Genomic DNA, 16,414 nt, shown 5'->3' on the forward strand with positions numbered 1-16,414 from the left:
AAATTTTGGGAAGATTTTTGGATTTGTTTACTTTTAGGTTTGCTTTCTTCTTCATCTCCATGTTGAGGTTTCCAAGATCATGGAGAACATTGTTGTGGGTTAAATATCTTCTAAGGTAGGATCCTGGCTTGAAAAGAGGGGGAAAGAAAGGAAAGGATGAGAGCATGTGACAGATATATGGAAGCCATGTTCAAAGACTCTTCACCTGGGGGCCAAAATAGGTGCCAAGAAACCCAACAAGAGCCAGAACACCTGGATGGGAAGGAAAGCTGCTGAGATCCTCTCTGGAATCCTGATGGACATGAGAGCTGGAGTGACATTTGTCTCACCAACTTCCAGCTCTACCAGGAGCTCTAAATTAAGCCAATTTCAGATGGTCTCACATCCCCCAGGCTCCATCACTGGGTGCCCAAGGTTGCTCCTGAGGCTCCTGAAGCCCCTCCTCCACCTGAAAAACTGCTCAATCTAGACCACACCAGTGGTGATTTATTTTTTTGGAGGAAGAAAAGAAGCTGTAAACTTCTGCTTAAACTCACCAGCTTGACAGAGGGGCTTTTTTTAAAAATTATTATTTTCCCCTCCAAACCCCCAGTTTTTTCATCTTTCATTTTATAAAACAAATGTGTCTCTTTCAGCACCTGCCTTGTGTCCATGGTGGCACAGGTTCCTTCTCATAGCCGGGGGGCTGGGGCAACTGATCCTGCTGGTCCTGGTGGTGGTGCTGAGTGTGTGGGGTGAGTAACCAGCTCTTATCTACATCCCACACTCCAGTGAGCAACCAGGGAGGGGAAACTGGGGTTTATTTCAGCATTTCAGTCTTTGGAAGGGCAAGGTTGTCCTGCAGAGATGTAACATCACCCATCAAGAATAAACCCATTATGAGTAAACCTGGATTATACCCATAGCTATCAAACAAGGGTGATGAAAACAAACCATGTTTCTCAGGCTGACTTAAGAAACTGTATGAGAAAATGAAACCAAATTTTGTGGGGTTTGTTGTTTTATCTCCAAATGGCTGCAGCTTCTTACCCCAGATTACTGTTGCAAGTTTTTCAGGGCTCCCCACAGCTAGTGGTGACAAGTGTTCCGCAGCTAGGCAGTGGGATCCACGGAAGGAACCAGGTGGAGCAGTGCATGTTTCCATCCCTGGTGCAGTATTTCTGCAAGCCCCAAGGAGACAGCCCCACAGGTAACCCCCCTTCCCACCCAACTCTGCTGGGAGATGCTCAGGTGAGACCTTTGTGGGGGTCTTCTACTGCAAGGAGAGAGACCCTTAGACCCTTGGAGTTGCGAGACCACAAGAGTTATTTGACAAAAAGGAGTCTTTCAGGAAGAATCCTCTTTTCCATGCAATTTTTGCTGATTCCTCCTCCATGGATGAGCAGCAACAGCCCTAGGAAGGAAGTTCCTTGCCACTCTTCCTCCACCTCCACCAGCCAATAATGTCCTTGCGGTCACCCAGCCTCAGTAACCTTCCTTCTCTCCAATGGCTGGCAAAACCACATAGATGTGAAAAACTCAGCAATGGGGAAAGAGCTGGGGTGTGGGATTGGGAATCCCTCAGTACCTTCAGCTGGTGGCTGGGGAATAACCTGACGACCCTTCAGAGTGTCTCATGGCTTTTTCTTGTCTTCAGCCTATGCTGGCTGCAAGCTGTGTCCCCAGAACTGGCAGCTCCATGGGGAAAGATGCTACTGGCTTTCTGAGGAATTGGGAAACTGGACTCAAGGTATGAGAAGCTGTGAGAACCAGGACTCCCAGCTGGTGGTGCTCCAGGACAAGAAAGAAAAGGTAAATAGGGAGAAGAAAACTTAAAAAGGACACAAAAGTCCTGATTTTTAGGTAGTCAGTGAAGAAAATATGCCTATCTACAGGAGGGTTTGGGGAAGCATTCAAAGTATAGGGGAAATTCACGTCTCAGTGGATTTAGGAGTCATATTTACTTTGTGACTTTTATTGCCATGAAGCCCTCCAGAGAGAGATCTTGGGAGCAACTGGTCACTTCTATTTTCCAGGAGCACATCAAGACTGTTACAGGCAAGAGCCCACCACCAGTGTGGATTGGATTAAGGTCACATCAGAAGGTGTGGAGATGGATAGATGGCACACCTTTCAACCCCAAAATGTGAGCGTATCCACAGTCTGTTGGTATAAATAGCAGCTTTGCTCCATTTCAGACCCAGTTCATGTCCTGACAAGTCTCTCCAAAATGTTGGAGTTTATGCAAGTGTCTCATATTCCCTCCAGCAAAGCTCTGTAGAACAAAGGTTGGGGAACTGTACCAGAGCAGAGTAACCCCACACCTCCCACCAGACCCATGCAATAACATGGCTTTTTATGCTCCACATGTGCTCCTTGCAGATCTTACTGCAGGTACAGCAACTCTCCTCAAATCTGATTACCCTCCAGCAAGAAATAATGCATGCATGGTGAGACAGTGGGGGCAGAAAAGGGCAGAACAACCCAAACCCATCTCTCTTTTTCTGCAAGATTTGGAGAGTTTCCTCCTTTTCAGCAATACAATTTTTGTTTTACAGGCTTGGCACCTCTTTGCACAAGATGGATGAAGGGTGTGGGACACTGAGAGCCAAAGACTTTGAAGTCAATAGATGTGACGCTGAACACAAGTGGGTTTGCAAAAAAAAGCCTTTCCTGCTCTGCTCTGTGACAGCAGAAGATGGAGAATAAGTGATGCCTCCTTCTGCCTCCTCCCAAAATGCCCAAGACACTTGCTCCCAATATTTGGGTAAAATAGCCCCATCCTCACAGTTACAGCTTTGCAGGAGATTTCAGGGTTTGCAAATCCTCTTACCGTGAAAATCAAGACCAGTTTTGGGGGCACAGATGAACCACTGGGCTGGAGAATCAGACCTCGGGCACAGTGTTGATAGAGCTGTGGCATCAATAAAAGCTTATCAAATTGATTTGCTTCAATGTATTGAAATAACACATGCAAGAGCACAGGCGGCATATCATGCAAAGTTCTATATAAATATTGCAGATTTCAACTCAAAAAAGGAAGGGAAGGGAAGGGAAGGGAAGGGAAGGGAAGGGAAGGGAAGGGAAGGGAAGGGAAGGGAAGGGAAGGGAAGGGAAGGGAAGGGAAGGGAAGGGAAGGGAAGGGAAGGGAAGGGAAGGGAAGGGAAGGGAAGGGAAGGGAAGGGAAGGGAAGGGAAGGGAAGGGAAGGGAAGGGAAGGGAAGGGAAGGGAAGGGAAGGGAAGGGAAGGGAAGGGAAGGGAAGGGAAGGGAAGGGAAGGGAAGGGAAGGGAAGGGAAGGGAAGGGAAGGGAAGGGAAGGGAAGGGTCAGCCTGGAGTTGAATCTGGCAACACTTCTGCACATGAAGGGGAACAAAAGAGAATTAGATGTGTAGTTGTAGCAAATAGAAAAAGGAATAAAAGGACAACTAGGGATAATGCAAACTGTTCCTGGATGGCATAGAGGTGCCAATAACAAAGAACATGGAAATGTCTGAGATACTCAACCCCTTCTTTGCCTCCATGTTTTCTAGTAAAACTGCCCTTGAGGAATCCCAAGCCCCAGAAAACAGGAAAGTTTGGAACATGCATGGCCCTCTATGAAAGGAAAAACAGATGAAAGAGAGTTTAAACAAACTGTACATATATAAGCTCATGGAGCATAAGAGGTTGGACCCACAAGTGCTGAGGAAGCTGCATGATGCCACTGCAAGTCCACTCTTTATTACCTCCAAAATGTCATGGCAACTGGGGAAGATTCATGAAGATTGGAGGGAAAAAAAGGTTACTTCCATATTCAAAAATGGTAGCATGAAACATCAAGGGTATTACAGGCAGACCAGCTTCACCATAATCTCTGGGAAGATAAAGGAACAACTAATCCTAGAAACCCTTTTTCCAAATGGGTTAAGCACAACATGGTAGTCAGGAATAGTCAACATGGATTTACAAAGAGGAACCATGCTGACTAATCTGATAACTTTCCACAATGTGGATGATGTAACTGTTTTGTTGGATGAAGGGTGAACAGTGGGAGTTGGTTACCTCAACTTCAGTAAGACTTGTGACACTGGCTCCTCTAACAGACTCACAGAACAACTGGCAAAATACAGGTTAAATAAGCATATAATGAAGTGGATTAAGACAGCCCACCTGCCAGGCCTAGAGTTTTGTGATCACTGGTTTAGAGGCAAATCATTTGTGGTGTATCCAAGGGGGTCAGTGTTGGGACCAGCACTGTTAAACATCTTCACCAATAACCATGAGTACATCTTTCAACAAGTACACAGTACACAACTAAGGACTGGCTGATCTATAAGGTGATTGTAGATCAGAGATAAGGTAAGATTCAGAGGGTCTTGGACTGACAGAAAAAGGATATCTGAGAGAAATCTCTTTAAGATCAACAAGGATGAACACAGAGGTCTACATCTGGGGAGGAATAACACATAGTACTGTTACATGCTGTGGCCTGTCTGACTAAAGAACAGCCCTGCAGAAAAAGATTTGAGGGTTTTGGTGAACAACAAGATGACCATGAGACAGTGGTGCAAGCTGATGGCAAAGGCAGCCAACAGCCTCCTAGGCCACAGTAGGAAGGTAATTGAAAACAATGTGGAGGGACATGGTCTTTTGTTTTTACTCAGCACTAAAGCCACACATGGAGCACTGTGTCCAGCTATGAGCCCCCCAACACAGGAACAAGATGGACTTACTGGACAGTGAAGGACTACAAAGATGACTAGGGGCCTGGAACATCTTCCATATGAGGAAAGCCTGAAAGAGGTGAGACTGCTCAGCCTGGAGAAGAGAGGCCTGGGGTGCCTTATCCACATGTTTAAATACCTGAGGGGTTGGATTGAAGGGTACAATGCCAGGGTCTTTTCAGTGGTGCTCAGAGACAAGAGGCAATGAGCACAAACTGAAAACCATGGAATTCCATCTAAACACAAGAAAACACTGTTCTATTGTGGGTCTGGTCAAACGCTGTGGGAACTCAAAATGTCTTTCAGAAATTTTTAGAGGTTCCAGGCCTTGGTCAGAAGCATTCTAGACCCTGGCAGGCAGCTGGAAACAGCTGTGATTTTGAGTTTGAGCCATGGAATGCGTTACCAACTTTGGAGGTGGAACAAGCAATCACAAAAGGTTAGATAGTATAGTAAAAGTAGTTACAAAGTAGAGGGGAATTTTTTTTAGTATTGTACAGGGGGGTTCTAATACATGTACAGGGGGGTTTTCACTTTGTACATGGGGGTCAGAAGTTCTAAGATGGAGGAAAGTGGGCTGATCCTGTTCTTCCTCCTTCTTTTTCCTTACCTCCATGTTCTTGGTGATGTTGGCACTCACAGATTGGTTTAGAGTAAAAAAACACTTGGTAACGTAGGTAGTAGGTATTGGGGAATAATTGTAAACATGTTATACGTAATATATCATATAAAAGATAGCAGCAGCCCTGGGCGGGGGGAGACACGAAGAAGACACCAGACAGTCAGGGTGTCAGTGTGTGTGTGCCTCTACCCAGGCCGCTGATCAAATAGCTGCAGTCCAAGAACATAATCTGTTAGATAACTAGCAATAAACTGCCTTGAGACCAAACAGCTAAAGCCTGCAGAGTTTTTCTTTGGAAGCATGGGTTGGAGGAGGAATTTCACCACCACATGAGACCCCAGAGCAAGGCTGGGGTTCTCACAAAACGCATTGCCCAGAAAGGTTATAAGACATTCAATGAGCAACTGGGAATGATCTTGAGCAACAAGTTCTAGCTGACCCTGTGTGAGCAAGGGGGTTAGTTTCATTAAATGTTTTCCAATAGAAACAATTCTGAGATTGGGTGGTTGTCTATGACTATCTAATATAAGAATATAGGGAAGATTAAGCCAGGCTTTTTTTCAGAGATACTTAGTGGAAGGCCAATAATAAATGGTGTAACTTTTAATTAGATAGAGGGAAAAGTTTTTTTACTATGGTAGTGGTCAGCCCAGAGTGGCTATGGATTCTCTGTCCTTGGAAATATTCAAAACTCTACCACATGAGGCTTCAAGTAGTTTCCTCTAATTGCACCTGCTTTAAGGGGGGTTTGGACTAAGTGGCTTATAGAGGCCCATCTCAAGCTAAAGGATTTCATGATTCTCCATAGCTGCATTTAAAGAATGTAACTCATAACATCTCAACATATTTGTGGTAGCACTTAAAATACACGATTCTTAAATATAGGGTTAGTAAAACACACATACTGAGGAATACAAGACCAGGACCTAGGCAAAGCCAAGTTAGTCTAGATAGTTATCAAGTTAGATTGGAAATACTGATCAACTGAGATATGTTCCTCTCTACACATATATCAGGTAAATAGTCAGAAGAACACTGTCCTAGAAATTTTTAGTGCTTTGAAACATTCAGATGGATCACCCCACTGGCTAAACTCAAAGGTCTACAGATGAAACCTGAGAAATCCTTTCCACTAACTTCAATGACTAAAAAAGGAATTTGATTGATCCAAGGAGAACCAGGGAGACTAATAAATACTGTCATACCACCAGGTGCCTCAGCCTACTTGTCCTGTCAGCAAGTGCAAACAGGCCCAGAGTTTTTGGAAGGAAGCAGAAGGCCTAGCTCAAAAACATGAAAAAAACTGCTCATTAAATCCTTAACAAATATTGAAATGTACAGATTGGTTTGTGTCCAAATTAAAAGGAGAAGACTAAAAAGAAAAATATTTTTAACGTATCTAGAAGTGTCTTTTGAATTTGATATTCAGGAATTTCTTTTCCTTTCCTAAATATTCCTAATTCATTAACCAGATTTCCACCAGAAATTTGTCATTGATATCTAGATACAAATGCAATAGTAAAAGTAGGCTCAAATAGACTCTGTAATAGGTTGTAAAAACTGTAATCAGATCTTCATCCTTACCACAAATGGTTACCTAATTTTGCCTTCTGTACTGAAGTGGAAGACCTCCAATAATTGTCTTTGTGCAGAACTCTATTTTTGATGTTTTTCCCTTGATAATAACTGTTAATCACTGCATATGCATCACTCTTATAATCTGAACAATTAAGATCTCCATTGAAACTGCATAAACAGAAGTGACTAAAGGAGGCACTTTAGCCAAAGAAGCCTTGCAGCAAATTCACTACCAAATAACAGTGGCAAAGGAGTTTACCTACGAAAAGCAGCACTTTGATTTTAGTCTGCTCTCTTAATTGGTATAAACTGTGCCATAAGGTGAATATAATGTATAAGGCCAGCATGTTCCAAACATTTGTTTCAGGCAATGACCCAGGCACTTGGTAGTGACTTTGATACTTCCTCATAAAGCCAGTATTGTGAAGAAAGGAGAGAAGAAACCCATGATCTACAAAAAATATATACAGTTCTTTACTGTGTAATTAGCAGCTCTTTTTGTACAGTGGTGGACTAGGTTAACTCAAAGGACACTTTCCAAAGCAATGTGAAAAGGAAATTCAGATTTGCCTTTCAAGGCAGGTAATGTAATGAAAAATACTGTAAAGACACCAATAATGCCTGACAACAACAACAACATCCATTCATTTATCTTAGACTTTGAACTGTGCACTTCTAGCAGCTCCTCTCTTTCTTCTACAAGAATGACCATGGTACAGTACCTTCAAACTTCACTTGCCCCTACCCTTATGCAAAGAGGATAAAAATACAAGCAGTAGTGATAAAGAAGGAAAGAAATAAGGTACATCTGGAAGGAAATATGATGACATATTAATAATTTGAGTGCAGCATCTGGCTGGCCCATATCTACCCATAGAAATTATGTGATGCTCCCATTTCTCCCTCTGGATCTGAGTTAGTTTGAGTGTAGCCCAAATCACCTGTTCTTTTACGAACATGTTACCACCTTCTTTGTCTTCATCAGGTTCTTAAGGACCAAGTTGAAGAATTGTACAAAGTAATGTTTAGTTAACCTGAGCATATATTTATAAATTGCTATTTCAAATGTATGGAAAGTATTCCTGTATTAGGCAGAACTTCATAATTGTCTGTTATGGAAAAAAAAAAAAAAACAGTAATTTTTTTTAACCTCTAGTATTTCTGTATTTGCAATTTATACATAATACTGGATTTTGTGATGTTAAATAATGCCATTATTAGTTTGTGGAATAAGCACAAGAACCTTCTGAATGAATCAGTGCAAAACTGAGTCCACAAGAAAGATGACCCTCCCTGTTCAAAGCTATTGTATACTGAAATACACTCACATTGATAAAACTGAAGTCAGTTTCATTGTTCCTTTTGTATAATCTAATCTATAATGTAGTGAAAAGTATGAAAATATAATCATTCTCGGCTGCTGTTGCTCCTTTTGGAAACCATGAACCCTAGAAAGAATAGGGAGTGGGAAGCCTTACAAAAATACAAAAATAAAAGACCCTCAAGAGAAGAGTGGGAACAGGCAAAGTGAAAAAAAAACAAGGTGAGTACATGAGATAAAGAAAATGGATAGAAATCTGGCGTCCCCAAAGGCCACTGGTACAAAGAATCTTGAAAATCTTTTAAGTGACTGGACCTTTCACACCATCTGTGGATGAAGGTATATAGCTAAATATAATGTCTTGTAATTAGATCTTCTACCGGCCTAGAGTGTGTGACAAACAAATTTAATTGTTAGGGTAGCCCATACTTGGTACATTCTCTCAGTACTTCTATATTCTAAAGTGAACAGGAACATTCCCCTGTGCTCAAAAGGATCAAAGAGATAGTCAAAGTCCAGTCCACACAAAATTGTCACTACCACTCCAGTCCTTCCTTCTTCAGACTGATATGATAAGTACTAGTTTCAGGCAAATTACTGGAAAATAAGGAGAAACTGTCATCACTAATTCTCTATCCATACCACAACAGGCCGGAGGCAGCTTGCATTCTGGGAACAGAAAGTCTCCTGTGCTCCCTTCATAAAATGCACAGTCTTTCCCTACCGAAAGAAGAAAAACACACTATTAAAAATAGCTGTCAGGGTTGTTACATGGAATTGTCATTGCTGTGTAATGAAAACTTCATGAATTTACAAATGTGAATGAATGAGTGAATGTTCTTGACAGACTACTGCTCATCTCACACATAGTGATGCTTTCAGAAGCAGGTGGTAGTTGGAACATTAGTGGGCCTAGAAAGTGTGGTACAGGAATGGCACATGTTCCACAGGATTAAGAATTTTTGATGATGGAAATGTTTAAGACAGCAGCTACTTTTTAGTGTACTGTCATCCTCTATTGTCAGGGATCATTTCAGTTTGCATTCATGAGAGCCACAGCAAACCAAACCATATAAATGCAGCAAGCCCAAACCATTTGGTCCTGTATTTGTATATAGGAATACAATATATTTCTATAGATATACATTTGAATACAGTATATTTGTATATACAACAACACCAGGGTTTTTTAGCCTGCTTGAGTAAAAGAATAACTATGTCTACAGAAAATGGCTTATTCACTATATCCCCAGAACCTTTACTTTGCTGCAGCTGGTTACTTTGTTTTCTGAACAGGAAATGAAGAGGATAGGAGATTGGGAAACCACTTGTGTTTACACTGGTTTTGAAAGATTTGGTTTAGCAGAGCAGTTATTAATTATTATTATAATAACAAAAATATTATTAATTATAACAGCAGTTATTTGATGCTGTTATTAACTTTCAAAGCATCACAGAGAAGTCAAAGTATGTTGGGGATGGACACAACTACAAGATTTGAAGGCACACTACTGTGGCAAGCACATTTACAGCACACTACTTATTTGGGTTGTAGAGAATGTCCAGAGTTGTGATAGAGGATGTCATGCTAGTGTGTATTTTATAAAATATGTATAAGGCATGTGTTTATACACAAATTACTAAATGTTGATCTTGATTTCTTGGTGTTTTCAGTACAATTAGAAGTTGTCTCACACAGGGAAAAGAATTTAAAATTCTTTTAATAAAGGAATAAAATTAAAAAAAAAATTATATGAAATGACAATATTCTAATGTTTGTTAACAGACATCATACAGTAGTGTTGGAAGATAATCACCATAATTTTCAAAATGCATTTCCTCCAGAGTACCAGCATGTAGTAAATGAACATTGTGTTAACTTGGCGAATAAACAGTACAGCATGCAAGCAGTGTCCTACAAACTGAGGGTGTAATCCATGTATTACAAGCAAAAAGGTGATGCTAGTCTCTCAGTGACAAGGCACAACACTCAGCAACTTTGGCTTTGATGAGAATATGGCATTTCCAGTACACAAACCCTAATCAAATGGGGAACCAGGAGAACTGCATGGGAGTACACCTCAAAGGATAGCACTGCAGGGGTGGATAATAAAAGTTGCACTGATTAACTGACTTGCCTTACATATATGTGCAAATTTCTGTTTTGTTCTAGGGATGCCACTGCTTTTGTCTGAATTCCAAGACTGGCAGCTGGTCACCACACTGGTAGCTGTGCAAAGCTGAGTGCAGATGATGAGGAAGCAAGCTATCCCAGTTACTTTCACAAGAGAAAACATGCCTTATGTTTTATAACATAAAACATATGTGTGACTCTGCATATGCAGATGGGAAGAAGTAAGGTACCCCAGGTTACCATGACCAGATATAATGTGACTGGGATTGTACATACTTAAATGAGGGAGATGAATTGTCCTGGGTTATCATAGTACAGTATTGTTAAGCCCTACACCACACTGCCTTTAGTTCTTTTCTTCCTTCAGAAGCCTATTAACTGTGTTCTGAGTAAAGGAGATCAGTGCTGCTCCATACAGGTGGCACAGCCAGACAGAGAAAATACTTCAATAGGCTCCCAGCCCAGAAGGCAAGCTATATTGCACACTGTCAAGTATCTGGCTTAGAAACTATAGCAGGGGTTTTGCCTTCCTGAGGTGTGACACTAATGGATATTCTGCTATAAAAGCTGCTGCTGCCTTCACTTGGACATGTTCTGTGTCTTTACAGAAACAGGACATGTTCACTTCTAATCAGAAGAAAAACAAACCCTGCAAACCATGCAAAAAGGCTGACAATTTTCAGTAGAAGTTAATAATGAGACTACCATATTTGATCATATTCCAAATTTCATCTTTTTTAGTCACATTGTTTTTCTGTCTTTCTAATGGATCCCAGCTTTACAACAACTAAGGAAAAACTTTTGTGAGCTTTTGACACTCCGAAAAAAAGGCAATACTAAATTTTGCCATATGAAGTCTGACTTCAGCCAAGGACATAAGTAGGCACTGCTTCCTCTTGTGAGGAATACATTTTGCTTTTGACAATATATTTTAAATTTAAGAAGTTGAAAGAGTACAATAAGTAAGTACAATAACAGTACAATAAGTAAGCCAAATCTCAAAGCTGCATATTTTTGCAGAGCCAAAAAACACAAATGAAAACAGAAGGATATGTCAGTACTATGCAGAATAAAGAACAGATATTCTAAAGGGCCAGAATACGCTGGTGATATTAGATCCTTTGGCATTACTTAAAAGAGTGTCATCCCTTTTAGAGTTATTACTGATCAGTCTTTTCTGTCCTGACATACAGAAAAAAATATGCTATACCAAGGCACAAACGAGCTTTATACACTACACCTAGTTATCTGACAGCATGATATTCACAAAGCTTGCACAAAAGTAATCATACAGGAAAATGAACACTCTTTGTACTAAGCCAGATCACCCCCCTTTTTTTGCCTTGTTTAGGCTTTTATTTAGAGATAATAATAGATTATATCAATTTAGTCTTTGCATCCTCATTCTTCAATATCACTGATGTTTTTGAACCAGGAATAATATCACAAATTACCCTTTAATATATCAGCAACTCTTCAAAGCATAAAGCAAAAAGGAAAGGGAAAGATGACTATCTGAAGCAAAATATCTTGAAAAATAAATACTAAATGTACAAGAATATTTGTTACACAGGGAACATCAAGTTCATATTTTGAATTTGCTGTAACAGAATAATAACCGATTTTAGTAAATAGTCTGCCGTTTTAGAACCTATACGAATGCTCCATAATCAGTAACTTCAACAATAGCACTCATCTGCCACCCAGTGTCCATTTGCCTTTTTCCCATCTTACAAGAATGCTCAATATGAAGCCTGAAGATGACTATCTAACAAGATGAATTTTACATTATTGTGTTGTGTTGAAGGTAACAAGAAAACTAGACTCCTATCAGAAACAAAAAAATTATGGTGAAGAAACTAAAGCATCATGATTGACCCTAACAATTTATTCAAATTATTCAAATCAGAAAATATTTTTTTTCTACTCAAGTGTGTACCCACAATATACAATAAATTATGGAGTAGAAATAAATACCAATGGAGGAGGTCTTTAAATTTATAAGGGAGAGAAAACTAGGTGGCATGACATAAAACTAACACTAGTATCCTGATACTAATATCCTTTACAGTATCAAATCAATTAGCATATGGAAAAATACTTACTTGCCTATGGAAAAATATTTACTTGCTTATTTTCTGAAGACGCAAAATTAATTAATTTAAATTTTATTGCATAAAGTGGGAGATGAAAAACAAAGTATAGCAGGGTGGCTGAATGATAGAATAGATTTACTATTTACACCTGGGACAGTAATCAAAAGGTACCCTTACAGAAAGGAATGGAGGAAGGACAGCAAACGAACCAGAAGAGTGGACGAATGATAGATGAGAAAGAAGATAGATGCAGACCTACTTTCTACTTTGGTTCCTTGAGTATTTGTTCTAATATTATTATCATTATTATTAGGATACACATACATAAAAGTAGTATCAGGACAGTCATTCTCTGTGATTGATACCTGATGGATTTACAATCTATCAAGACAATGGGACAGTCAGTGGCTTCTTCTTGAGCTTCTGTTGATTTTGCTCCAGAAGGACAAAACTCTGAAACCCTTATAAGACAAAGGAATTCCAAGTGAATTAAAGCTTGATTTAAGATTGAAAATATTTTACCATGTGCTTCTATAGGTATGACTGACTGTTGAAAGTCCACTGGCAATGGCAAAACAGAATGTAGACAATTTTTTTTTCTCTCCCCCATCTGCCTACAAGCAATAGATTTTGGCTTTTAAAAAACTGCCTAACTATTAAATGTGACATGACTTGTCAGAGACTTCAAAATGCAAAGTTGCTGATAGAAAAATAAAAAGCACAGTGTTAGGTTAGCCTAGTGTGTCACACTAGTTTTAGAACACAGCCTGTCCTAAGAATGGAAAAATCATGTAATTGATTTGTGGGGACCTTGCTTATAAAGACTGACATTCAAATGGCCCAAATAAGCGCAACGTAAAGAGGGAGCAACATGTACCAGATCATATACTCTGGAAAGACAGTCAGAGAAACAGACTCACTATGTGAATACATGGATCTACTTTTTCAATTTTAATTATCAGCTATTATTCAAATATCATACTTACTTTCTGTATTTTGCTTTCTGTAGCAGGATCTAAAGCACCTTCAAACACCTTTGGGAAAATAGTAAGAAGCACAGAAAATCATTAAACAATTAGCATTCACAGGAACACTTTAATACCTATTCAAAATAATTCTCATATTTTTTGCCGAGCCACCACTGAGCAAATAACTTAGCTAATATTATATATTACTGTGTACTTTAGGATGTGGTTTACATTTTTAAAGTTATACAGAGTTTTGGAAAAAAACAAAGCTGAAATTTCATATTCATTCATATTGGCATCAACATCAGAACAACCTGGAATTTGTAAGGAAAAAATACCAGGTTCACAGTACTGTAAATGCAATTCTTTGAACTGTAAACCAGAAGAACCACAGGTACAATTAGGAAATATATGTTTCAAAAACGTGAATTCTTGGCCAATCCTAGAAGACACATCCTGAATTAAAAGATTAAAAGCTGTAACTCTAAACACCTTAAAGGACAGTAATATTCTCATTTAGGCAATTAAGAAAATGTAAGGAAGTTTTCTGTGTATTTTGTAAAGCATGTATGAATATCTTATAAAAACAAAAGGTTTTTATAAAAGGTTTTTTTTTTTTTTCACAGGTGAAATACCTGTGAAAAATACCTTTCAAGAAACAAATTCAAATGCATTTGTCTACCTTTAGCTCTTGTCTATTTTACTACAATGAATTATGTCTTATTCAAATACTCTTTGCACACCTTGGAGTGAAATTCTGACCTCTTTGAAGTAAATAGGAATTTTACCACTGATTTTATTTAAGCATTAACATCAGATATTCTACCCATTTAGAGAAGATGCATTCAGCTGCATTCTTCTTGTTTTATTAATATTTGCTACTCCTTTTTTTTTGTGAAGTCATCACCTTCCTGCTTCAAATGACACCAGTGTTTTCAGACAAAATTTTAGCAAGTCTTTTTTAAAGAGGGCTGACCTAAGCCATATTTTCTCCAAGAAAATGAGCTGTTTCACTGTTTGTCAACACCTAATGATGAAGGTCACAGGCACAAAAACCCCTAATGTGTAGTAAAACAAAAGATGAACTTATCTAACAAGACTTAATTCATGTGAATTACTTTCCTCTTAGCATAAGTAAATATGAGAAACTACTCTTCTGTTGTAGTAAGTTGTATTTCCCACTTCTGGTCATAACATGGCTGTGGGGTTTTATTGCATAGAGATCAAACAGTAGTGTTAGAGTTGTGTTTGCCTAGAGACAGGGAAAAGGCCTTAACGAGAATTATACTTTAGTCTGCATGTGTAGTTTTTCACTTGTGTCAAGGACAACCACGGGGGAAAGAAAAAGCAATCATGCTACTCCAAGAAAAGCCTCTTGTGAGCCAGATGTAAACAATTTTAGAGAAACACACAGGTAGTAAGAGTAATTTGAAAAACAATCAAGAAGACATTGGATCCAATAGATAAGAAATATACTGTTCCTCTAAACTTACTGCATTCCTCTTTTGCAAATGGCTTCAGCATGGGCTTGCTTGTCATAGACACAGCCACACTGTCTTACACCATTTTTAAAAAAACAATCTTCAAACACAACATACATTAACACAAGGTAAGGTACAGGTAAAACACTGAGACTCCTCTTATCATCAGTTCCAGGTGTTCAAGTGACATGTAAAAGGGCACCAAAACCACTTGTCCTTTGTTTATTTAGACCTTTCTTTACATCATGTCTTCTACACAGACAGAAATCTTAACAATGATAGCCATATTATAATTAGGGTGTCATACTGATCCCAGATCAATCATTTCTGAATCAAAATAACTTCAATTACCCTCACATAGACTGCTGCTATAACTGATATTAGGTAAAAACTGTCCATGTGGGAGATGACCTCTCATTATCATTTATGTCAAAGTTCCAGATCATAAAATTCTAAAGAAATGTGAAGTTCTGTTTGAGGAATGGGCCTAATAATGCATCTTATTATGTTGAGAAACATGTGAAACAAGAAGAACTTACCACTTGTAAAGAGAAATAAGATTGCACCTGAATTACATCTTACACAAGGCTTGAGACATCAGTTTCTAGCCCAAGGCACACAACAAACCACAGCCACCTTTTCAAAGCACACCTTATGAGACAACAGAGGAGTAACAGGAGGAAGGCATTCATTCTGCCTTTTTGTGTTGCACAAACTGAGAAAAATGTTGGTTTTTCAGCCAGAAACACACCAGGAAAAATAACCTCATGACAGAAAAGGATACTCTCGCATGAAACTCCTTGGTCTAATCTTAGGCATGTGCAAAAGCCCAAGTCTGCAGGACCCTATCTCAGAAGGGACCCAGTGGCCCTTGGCTTTATTGCTGATAACCTCAAAAGGGTGCCAGGTTAAGAGCTATCATTGGGAGCTCTCTCATTTTGTATTTTTGGCTTTTATCATCCCATGTAACAGGGACTAAATTTCATAGGCCTTAGCACTACACAGAAACATTTGATTACAAGAACATGAGTGAAAACCATATTTTTTTTTTCTTCTATCTGATGACAACTGTTGTGAGCAACATACTAGTATTATCCCTTTAGCCACATCAGTAATCCCTTTGTTAAATGAACAACACACAGCAACAGGTCTCCCACCTTCCAGTTTAACCTAAAGTTTTCCTGGCGTGTTTTTCTAGCAGACTTTACACGTGCAACCCCCGAAGAAATAGTCAGTGCCTCCTGTTTGGAGGAAGAGCTAAATAGCCACTGCACGGGTAAAAAAGTAGGACTACAAGGCACATTTTTATCTTTACAGGGGTGCTATCACAAAGGTATGGTCTCATTATATACTAACTTCCAATCCCAGATGACAGCCAGGCTACTGAAACACCCTAGACAGCACCCCAGGAGCTCTTAGGACTGAAGGATCGTGTATACACAGACACATACATACACACACACACACATAAACAGACACGGTGCAGTTTTCCAGCGCCGTACGGCAGCCTGCAGGACGGTGAGCGGCCTCC

General features: G+C 39.4%; 1 long non-coding RNA gene across 1 annotated transcript; it reads right to left on the bottom strand.

Annotated features, from left to right (window-relative positions):
• Positions 1–1,753: 1,753 nt before the first annotated feature.
• LOC144248309 (uncharacterized) lies at positions 1,754–12,870 on the bottom strand. The gene is made up of 3 exons (XR_013341689.1): positions 12,800–12,870; positions 8,803–8,924; positions 1,754–2,893 (listed from the first exon to the last, which is right to left on the bottom strand). It is a non-coding gene; the product is annotated as an uncharacterized LOC144248309 (long non-coding RNA).
• Between the last annotated feature and the right edge of the window lie 3,544 nt (positions 12,871–16,414).

The sequence above is a fragment of the Lonchura striata genome, chromosome Z (assembly GCF_046129695.1).
Source record: "Lonchura striata isolate bLonStr1 chromosome Z, bLonStr1.mat, whole genome shotgun sequence".
Classification (NCBI taxonomy): Eukaryota; Metazoa; Chordata; class Aves; order Passeriformes; family Estrildidae; genus Lonchura; species Lonchura striata.